Here is a 9801-nt window from a genome sequence, read left to right as displayed (position 1 = left end):
AAAAGCAGGCCCTAAGACAGGGTTTTGATGCAGGTAGTTTATTTGGAAGGTGTTCCCAGGAAGCACATGTGAGGAATTGGGGAAAGTAAGAAAAGGAAGGAGAAAAAGCCTACAAAGGATGTGTTCATAATAAGATTATCATTGTAGGCAATTAGGGCTCAATCCTGCTGAGAATCATCTGAGATATGTATGCAACACCCCTCAAAATTGTCCCAATGGAGGCTGAGGACAGAATTTATCTAGCGAATCCTCTCTTTCCTTGATTGAGTGTTGCTCCCAGGGCCAAAAAAACTGCCCTGCACAGGTTATGCCTGTATGAAACCGAGCAAGCTTTTGCAGTGCCAGAGAAAGGCCTTGGCACAAGAGCAGAGATAAACAGACACTTTGCAGTGAGAAGCTTCTATCTTGCTGGGAGTGTCCATAGCTTCAAGTGACTCAGGCAAGCCAAAATGATATGGGGCAGAATATCAATGGCAACTATTATATTAGATACTTTCTCTTCCCTAATGGCTCCTGGAACTGTTCCAGGGTCTCCAAGGAAAGCTATTATCACTTCCAAATTTAATTTCTCCAAGCCTATCTTTGTCAATAACTCAGGAGAGCCACAGTTAACCCCCACTCTCATGATTTTCTCCAGGTAGACACCATACCTGAATAAGTGAAAAAGTGTTTTTCTTTATATCCAAGCTCTTCTGGAGGAAACATGACTTTATACCTCAAAACCTGAGATTTCTACTTTCAGCCATGGTGGAGTAACTGGGGGTTAACATACCCTCCCACCATAAATAACTACAAAACTGTTCAAAATATATGAGACAACAATTTTTGGACAATGGACAACAGGCAGGGCAGGGCCATAAAGACATAAGGAAAACAAATGAGGTGAGTTATGGAATCACCGCAGTTTTCTGCCTAGAGGCAATTTCCAGAGCATGATGCAGAATCACAAGCAAAGCAAGGAGGTGCTGCTGAATTGAAGAGATAGATCTCAGTGTTCAGGAAGACTTAGACGGTCGGAATTTGTAGGGTAGAGTACCAGGGAGGAGGTAGATGTGCAGAGAAATAGCTCCAAAAATAAACATCGAGGTCCCCTCCAGTCAGTTGTTGAATACTAAGCTGCACATGCATAGGACGAAAATACTTGATGTTGGGCAAAAAGAGAAATTGGAGCTATAATCTGAACAATTCCCAGAGATCACACAGGACTGTGAGATGCTTGATTTGTGACCAACCAGAGGAGAAATTTCATATTTAACATCCAGGCCTTCAGTGAGAAACTCAGAGGATCACTTTTTGTAAGACAGTGTAGCCCTAGAGCAAAGTCTATTGCCACTCTAAGCAAGCTAGGGGAATGAGGAGTCATTGTTTAATGGGTACAGAGCTTCTGCATGGGACGATGAAAAAGTTCTGGAAATGAATAGTGGTGATAGCTGCACAACATTGTGAATGTACTCAATGCCACTGAATTGTACACTTAAAAGTAGTTAGAAGGGTAAATTTTATGTTATGTAATTAAAAAAGGTATCAGAGAGAAGATAAGAGACATGGAGAACACATTGAGAAATTATTTAACATGTCTGATAGGGTTACAGAAGGAAAAAAAGAAGAAATAGCAAAATGAGCAATACTTGAAAAAATAAAATTTGAAAATTTTCTGGTATTAAAGAATTGAGTCTTCATTTAAAAAAAAAATGCATCCTGAACATCAAGCACAATAAAGATAAACCCACAATCAAATATATTGTGGTGAAACTGCAAAACATCAAAAATTGAAAGAAAATCTTAGTTACTTACTCTCCTGCTCAAGGTAAGTAAAACTAGATGCTGTAACAGATAACTCTCAAATCTCAATGGCTTAACAAAATAAAAGGTATATTTCTTGTTCATGTCACAGAGCTATTGGGTATTTAAGAAAAGCCTTCTATATGGCATTCCAAACATTCAGCCTCTTTTTATTTTCTCCTTGATCTTTGGGGTCTTCTACTGGAACCACTGCATCTGGCCAGGAGATGAGGAAAGAGAGTGTGTGGATAAGACACACACCCCAGCTCTCAACTGCCTCATATCAGAAGTGACACATCAGTCTCATTCACATTACATTGGCATCAATAGTTGAATGAATAAATAATTTGTGGTACATTTAAAAAGTAGAATGCAATTTAACTGCTTAAGTGACCCAAAGCTATATACATATGTATGTATATATATGCATGTAAATCTTAAAATCACAATATTAACAGAAAAAAGGAAGTTGCAGGACCTGTACTTTATAATAAAATTTCCATACAGTTTAAAAAATGTAAGAAATATCAAATATTATATATCATACTTGCATTATTTATGTACATACATGTATGGAGTGATATTATTTTACATATATTAAATATATAACATTTTGGCAAGTTCAGGAGAGTGGTGAACTTTAGGAGGGAATAGGTTGGAGAGGGGTCGATACAGAGGGCTTTATCTGTCTCTAAAATATTTCATTACTTAAAACATATCTAAAGCACGTATGGCAAAATGTTAACATTTGATAAAGTCAAGGGTTAGGTACACAAGTATTTGTCATTTTATTTTTCATAACTTTACATGTTTGCAATATTTTACAATAAAATATTTCTAGCACCTAGCAATAATCAGTTAATATTTCCCACTGTAAGTTTCCATTTTTATGCATATATTTACGCAAATATTTAAGTTCATGTTTTAAACTTGCTTGCTTGAGCTCATAAGATTCATAACAAAGTGTTATATCATATTTTTACTCAATAATATCATGAATATCTTTTATATTAATGACCATATATTTAAAATATTTCAATGGCTTATATTTCATTATGGGTCTGGGCTCGGTGGCCCATGCCTGTAATCCTAGCACTTTGGGAGGCCAAGGCTGGAGGATTGCTTGAGGCCATGAGTTCAAGATCAGCCTGGACAACCTGGTGAGACTGTGTCTCTACAAAAAATTTTTAAAAAAAATTAGCCAGGCATGGCGGCACTTACCTGTAGCCCCAGCTATTCAGGAGGCTGAGCCAGGAGGATTGCTTGAGCCTTGGAGTTTGAGGTTGCAGTGAACTACGATCATGCCACTGCACTCTAGCCCAGATGACAGAGCAAGACTGTCTCAAAAATAATAATAATAATATTTTATTATGCATTTATACCATATGTTTTAACCATTTGTGTATTATCATATATTTCACTGTTTCCAATATTTCATTATCATAATGAAAACTACAATAAAGATTATTTTACAGATGTTTTTGTTCAATTATGTAATTGTATTTGCACAACAAATTTCATAAAGATGCTTGAATAAAAGAAATGTACTTTTTAAAGCTTTGATACATAACATCAAGTTGCCCTTCACAAAAATATATTTCATTTTACACTTTTAAGTGTCTTCAATATTGTGTTTTTTTTCTATTTCAGTCTTTACCAGTTTTAATAATGTTTGAAAACCTAAACATCTCAACTGACAGGGGCCAGCCAAGCCTAGTTCTCCATAAGCAGTTGTCCTAAGAGAGCTGTATTTACTTAAATGCAAAATTTCTCAAACTGCCAACAACTATAATTTGCATATTGATGATTGGTAGGAAATGTGACAAATCTTGGGAAAATATTATCTATACCCTTGAGGCCAGTGCTATACATTTTATTATAGATATTTTAAACTCTGCAGAAAAGTGCACACTTTTCCTTCACTTCAACTGGTGACTTAACTTGTCCTGAAGCCTAATTACTCTAATAGGATGGGGATATTAAAAGGTTGAGAAAAATAATCCAGAGCAAATGTTTTTTTAAATTCCACTGGCAACTTCCTGCTGTTGTTGAAATTGCCCTGGTGCCTGGAGAGAGGAGCTTCCCCTTTCATTTCTAACAGACCGTTGACAATTAAAATCATGTTCCAGGTTTTGGTAAATGTGGGCCTCGCCCTTCCAGTTTCTGGTTTGACAAGTCTGGTTGGGATGCAACAAAACAAAACACAACATTAACCAGGCTAATGCGGTGCCATGTGAAAAGACATAAAGAAGAGGTCACCTCGGAGGAGGTTATTAAAGTTAACCCTTATTACAAATTTCTTATCATGTAAGAAATGCTCAACTAAAGTAATAGTAATAACAGTAAAAATGTATTAAGTAAAAAAAAACTGCATAAGTAACATATGTCCATGTTATATTACACGATTGTCCTGGGTTAGGCCTCTGTCAGCACTAATGAACATAGTTTAGAGCGGCGGTTCCCAATCCCCAGGCCACATAGCAGCTGGCGAACAGCGTGCAAAGGAGCAAAGACCCACCTGCACCCACAGCAGCTCCCTGTCACTCGCATCACTGCCAAGCCCCGCGCCCTCTGTCCCGTCAGATCAGTGGTGGCATCAGACCCTCACAGGAGCTCGAGCACCACTGCAAACTGCAAATGCGAGGGATCCAGTCTGCATGCTCCACATGAGAATCCAATGCCTGATTATCTGAGGTAGAGCCCAGTGGGCAACGCCCCAGGCCGTGGAAAAACTATTCTCCACAAAACCAGTCCCTGGTGTCAAAAAAGTTGGGGACCACTGGTTTAGAGGACATTATAAATCCATATTTTGAATCTGGTCAATGAGGTTAAAGAAGCATGCTCAGATTCACTTGATACCAAGGAAACTTCCTTTATTCAGCTTTTATTATCCAAGGCAACTGCTTATAATTTTATTAAGCCCTCTTAAATAGCATTTCTTTCTTTTTTTTTTTTCTTGAGACAAAGTATCACCTGGGCTAGAGTGCAATGGCATCATCATAGCTCATTGCAATCTCAAACTCCTGGACTCAAGCGATCCTCCTGCCTCAGCCTCTTCAGTAGCTGGGACTACAGGCGCGCACTACCACACCTGGCTAATTTTTCTATTTTTTGTAGAGATGGGGTCTTCCTCTTGCTCAGGCCGGTCTCAAACTCCTGGCCTCAAGCGATCCTCTGGCCTCAGCTTCCCAAAGTGCTGGGATTACAGGACTGAGCAACTGCGCCTGGACTTAAATTGCATTTCTGATAAGGGTTTAATGTAGTGTCAAATTATTTTCATGGGCAATCCTCTAATCCATCCCAAACTACAGATCTATATTGGTCTGCTGATCACTCAATTTACATTCAGTATCTGTTTCTACATGACAAACTTTACGTATGAGATTGTTCAGACAGTATTTTACATGGGCATGAATAGCCATTAATATACTCTTTTATAGCTTTTGGTGATAATCTGCTAAGAAACACAAGACAACTGCAGGTTTAATTTAATTGACTGCTCCTTAACCATTCACTGTCAGATGTGAATAGCAACTCTGTGAACTCAATATGGACCCCATGTTATTCACACTTACTGGGCCCCCAGCCCTCAGCACTATTGTGAGAGTTAGGGTCTGTCCTAATGGCCTGCTGATAGATAAGTCAATGATTTTACTTATTTATTTATTTATTTATTCATTCATTCATTCATTTAAGAGATGGGCTCTCACCGTGGTGCCCAGGCTGGCCTCAAACTCCTGGCCTCAAGTGATCCTCCTGTCTCAGCTTCCCAAGTAGCTGGGACTACAGGCACACATGACTGCGACCAGCCCATCAATGATTTTAAGTGGTGTAATATCGGGCTGTGTTCTAACCCCATTCCCTTATATTTTGACTATTTGCAAACCTGTTTTAGATCACTTAGAATCATACTCTCTCATTTTAACTCCCATTGTGGAATAAAAAGATCAATGTGTTTCTTTATTGACATGAACTGGTAGCAATATTGATAGGCAGTTCTGTTATCTAATTATCATCAAGTATTTTAAAATGCCACTATTATTTTGGGCTAATAATCCTGTATCATGATTAGGATTGGCTATGAGTGACAGAAACCCAAAATAACATAGTTTAATAACTTAAATACAACTGAAGTTCATTTTTCTTTCATATAGGTGGAGTACTAAACAATTTTGAGCTGGTAGGGAGGCTATTATCAGGGACCAGCACTCTGCCTACCTTGTTTGACTATCCTTAAAACATGGCTACCACATCACGGTTCAAGATGGTTGCTTGAGCGTCTTCACATCCACTTTCCAGTCAGGAGAATTGAAGGTATTTGCTCTTCCCTTTATAATGACACTTAAACTTGTAGTCCATTGACCAGAATTTAGTGAAAAGTTCACCTAACTGCAAATGAGGCTGAAAAATGTAGTCTTTATTTCAGGCATCCACGTGCCTCACTATAATTTGTATTTTTTATTAGTAAAGAGGAAGGAGAGAATAGATATCAATGTGCAGTCATGCAACATTTCTATCAATGATACTGTGGTGGTCTCATAAGATTATAAGGGAGCTAAAAAATTCCTATCACCTAGTGACATCGTAACATTGTTGCACATCACATGATTCATGTTTGTGGTGATGCTAGTGTAAACAAGTCTACTGCGCTGCCAGTCCTATAAAAGTATAGCACATACAGTAATCCTAGCACTCTGGGAGGCCGAGGCGGGAAGATAGCTCGAGGTCAGGCGTTCGAGACCAGCCTGAGCAAGAGCGAGATCCGTCTCTACTAAGAATAGGAAGAAATTAGCTGGACAACTAAAAATATATAGAAAAAATTAGCCAGGCATGGTGGCGCATGCCTGTAGTCCCAGCTACTTGGGAGGCTGAGGCAGGAGGATCACTTGAGCTCAGGAGTTTGCGGTTGCTGTGAGCTAGGCTGACGCCATGGCACTCTAGCCCGGGCAACAGAACAAGGCTCTGTCTCCAAAAAAAAAAGTATAGCACATACAATTATGCACAGTACATAACATAATAATGGTAATAAATGACTGTTACTGGGTTCTGTATTTAATATACTTTTATCATTATTTTACAGTATACTCTTTACACTTATATATATCAAAAAGTTAACTTTAAAACAGCCTCAGGCAGGTCTTTCGGGAGGTATCCAGAAGAAGGCATTGTTGCCATAGGAGATGACAGCTCCATGTGTGTTATTGCTCCTGAAGACCTTCCAGTGGGACAAGATGTGGAGATGGAAGACAGCGATGTTGACGATCCTGGCCTTGTGTAGGCCTAGGCTGATGTGTGTGTTTGTGTCTTAGTTTTAAACAAAAATCCTTAAAAAGTAAAAAAAAAATTCAAAAATCGATAAAAGCTTATAGAATAAGGACATAAAGAAAGAAAACATTTTTGTACAGCTGTACAATGTGTTTGTGTTTTAAGCTAAGTGTTATTACAAAAAAGTCAATAAGTTTTAAAAAGTAAAAAGTTTATAAAGTAACAGTAAGCTAAGGTTAATTTATTATTGAAGAAAACAACTTCCAGTCCTGCAAACTCCATTCACTATAAGTGTCCCATACAAGTGTATCATTTTTTATCTGTTATACCATATTTTTACTGGACTTTTTTTATGTTTAGATATGTTTAGATACATGAATACTTACCGTTGCATTACCATTGCCTACAGTATTCAGTACAATAATATGCTGTTTGGGTTTGTAGCCTAGGAGTCATAGGCTATACCACACAGCCTAGGTGTGTAGTAGGCTATACCATCTAGGTTTGTGTAAGTGTACTCTATGACGTTCGCACAATGACAAAACTGCCTTTTGACACCCAAAGTCCTACCCACTTATTGCATCCACATCACAGTCCTGGGGATCTTATCTGGAGATGTTGCTTAATGGCCCAGGCACTTAAAACTAAAAGAATAAGTCATCCACCTCCGTGTCCTTAAAACTCCTTGGCTACATGATTTGAAGTAAAAGCCCAGAGCAAATATGGTGGTCATTAGTCACCTTATCCAATCTAGTTACAAGGGAGACTGGGAAATGTAGACTTTATCTGAGAAGCTCTGTACCCAGATATTAATAAAAATAGTGGGTTATATTAGTAAGGAAGAATTGGAGAGCAAATATTGTGGCAACACTATTAGTAATCTCTGCCACAAACTCCCAATCATTAATTGAAATTTGTATATGCATATCTAAGAGTTCTATATGTCAGGAAATTAAAATACGCATATTCAATAATTCTACATCTTTAATTTTTCAGAGAACCCACTCTGTGAGTTCACCAGAAAGCTGTATCACTTAGAGTATCTCATGGATGCATTATTATAATTATTTCTATGTCATATCATAGGTCACTAATAAACTCTGCTTTGAAATTATTGGAGGTAAGAAGTCATTGAGGGGTGCTTTATGGAATAGAATATGTATTCATTTGGGAGCCCAGAACAGTTTTCTATGGAAAATCTTAGCTCTCCTTTGGCTTCTTCCATGCCAAGATGGGTTACTATACAGATTAAATATCAAAATCAACCCTCCACAAGGTTAGTGGTTAAGCATATGAATCTACTTTTAATCAGCAACATGAAAAACTCCTGTACTCAATGAATGTATGATGCCGTTCTCATGCCAACTCCCTTCTTTTAAGAAAAATTATCAATTCATGGTGCATATATGAACTAATCAGGACTCTTGATTCTAAGTAACAGAAACTCGACTCAAACTAACTGAAGCAACAAAAGCTTTTTCCTATTGGCTTATTTAATTGGACAGCCCAAGAATGGCTAGTTTTATGTGTTCAGCTGTTTTATCTACTTGCTTGTTCAGTGCCTCTTCAATGGTATCTGTTCTTTGATGGACATCAACCTATGATACAAAAATATTCAATCTCTGGGCCCATTCCCATAGGTCCATCCACACGCCTCTATCCCAGATTTCCTTACCCCCAAATATTCCAATTTTTTTCCTTTCTAGGTTCCTTACCAGCTGACCAGGCTATTCTCCACTGCCCGTGACTCCATATATATTCTCACATTGTGCGTTTTTTCCTCTACATAAAGTACAGGGCAGGTGCACTGCTTGGAATTCCATCTATTGGAATAATTTCCCGTCACCACTGTCTTTAAATACCGCCCCTGAGTAGGGCTATGAAGCAACCACTGTTCATTTTCAGCTTGCATGTATATATTGAGCTGGCCCATATGTAAACTATACTCAGACATTTTCCTCCTCCTTCAGGTCAGTTGTATAGACCCACATATGGCCACAGGTGTGAGCTGAGGAAGGGGTGCTGGTGCAACCATGATGGCTAATATGGGGTCTGACTTACTTGTTCAGAGAGCTTACTCATGCCCTTTGGGCCTGGTTGGGCTTGATTTTTGATGGGCCACTTCCAGATTATGGTGGATGGCTGCTGTGCTCACCCAACATTATAACTTCTGGATCTGACAGAATCTAGCTCATGATAGTCAATTATTGACACATGGTTACTTGGTGCCCCATGGTCAACCATTCCAACTCTATCAATGCCTAGTAGTCTACTCCAGAATGACAGAGGCCTGTTATAATTCTCCTACTGGGACTTGGCATCAACTCCACATACATCTTTTTCCACCACTGACACCCCAAACACTATCCAGTCTACTGCATCAGTAGATTTGATTACATTGCAGCTTGGAGATGCTGCAGAGCCCTTTCCTGCTCTAGATCCACGCAAAGTTGGCAGCCTTTCGTGTCACCCAGTACATGCCTAGAATGTTATTCCTAAGTATGGAAGGTATTACCTCAAGAACCCAAAGAGGTCACCAGGTGTTGTGATTCCTTCTTTGTGGGAGGCCTAAAAGATTAACAATTAGTTTTACTTGACAGAGAATGTCCCAGTATGCCCCAACCACTGGACCCTTAAAAATTTTACTGAAGGGCTGGGCGTGGTGGCTCATGCCTATAATCCTAGCACTCTGGGAGGCCGAGGTGGGGGAATTGCTTGAGGTCAGGAGTTTGAGACCAGCCTGAGCAAGAGCAA

This window comes from Propithecus coquereli, unplaced genomic scaffold (assembly GCF_000956105.1).
Source record: "Propithecus coquereli isolate 6110/MARCELLA unplaced genomic scaffold, Pcoq_1.0 Scaffold132, whole genome shotgun sequence".
Classification (NCBI taxonomy): Eukaryota; Metazoa; Chordata; class Mammalia; order Primates; family Indriidae; genus Propithecus; species Propithecus coquereli.
Note: the sequence above shows the minus strand (reverse complement) of the source record.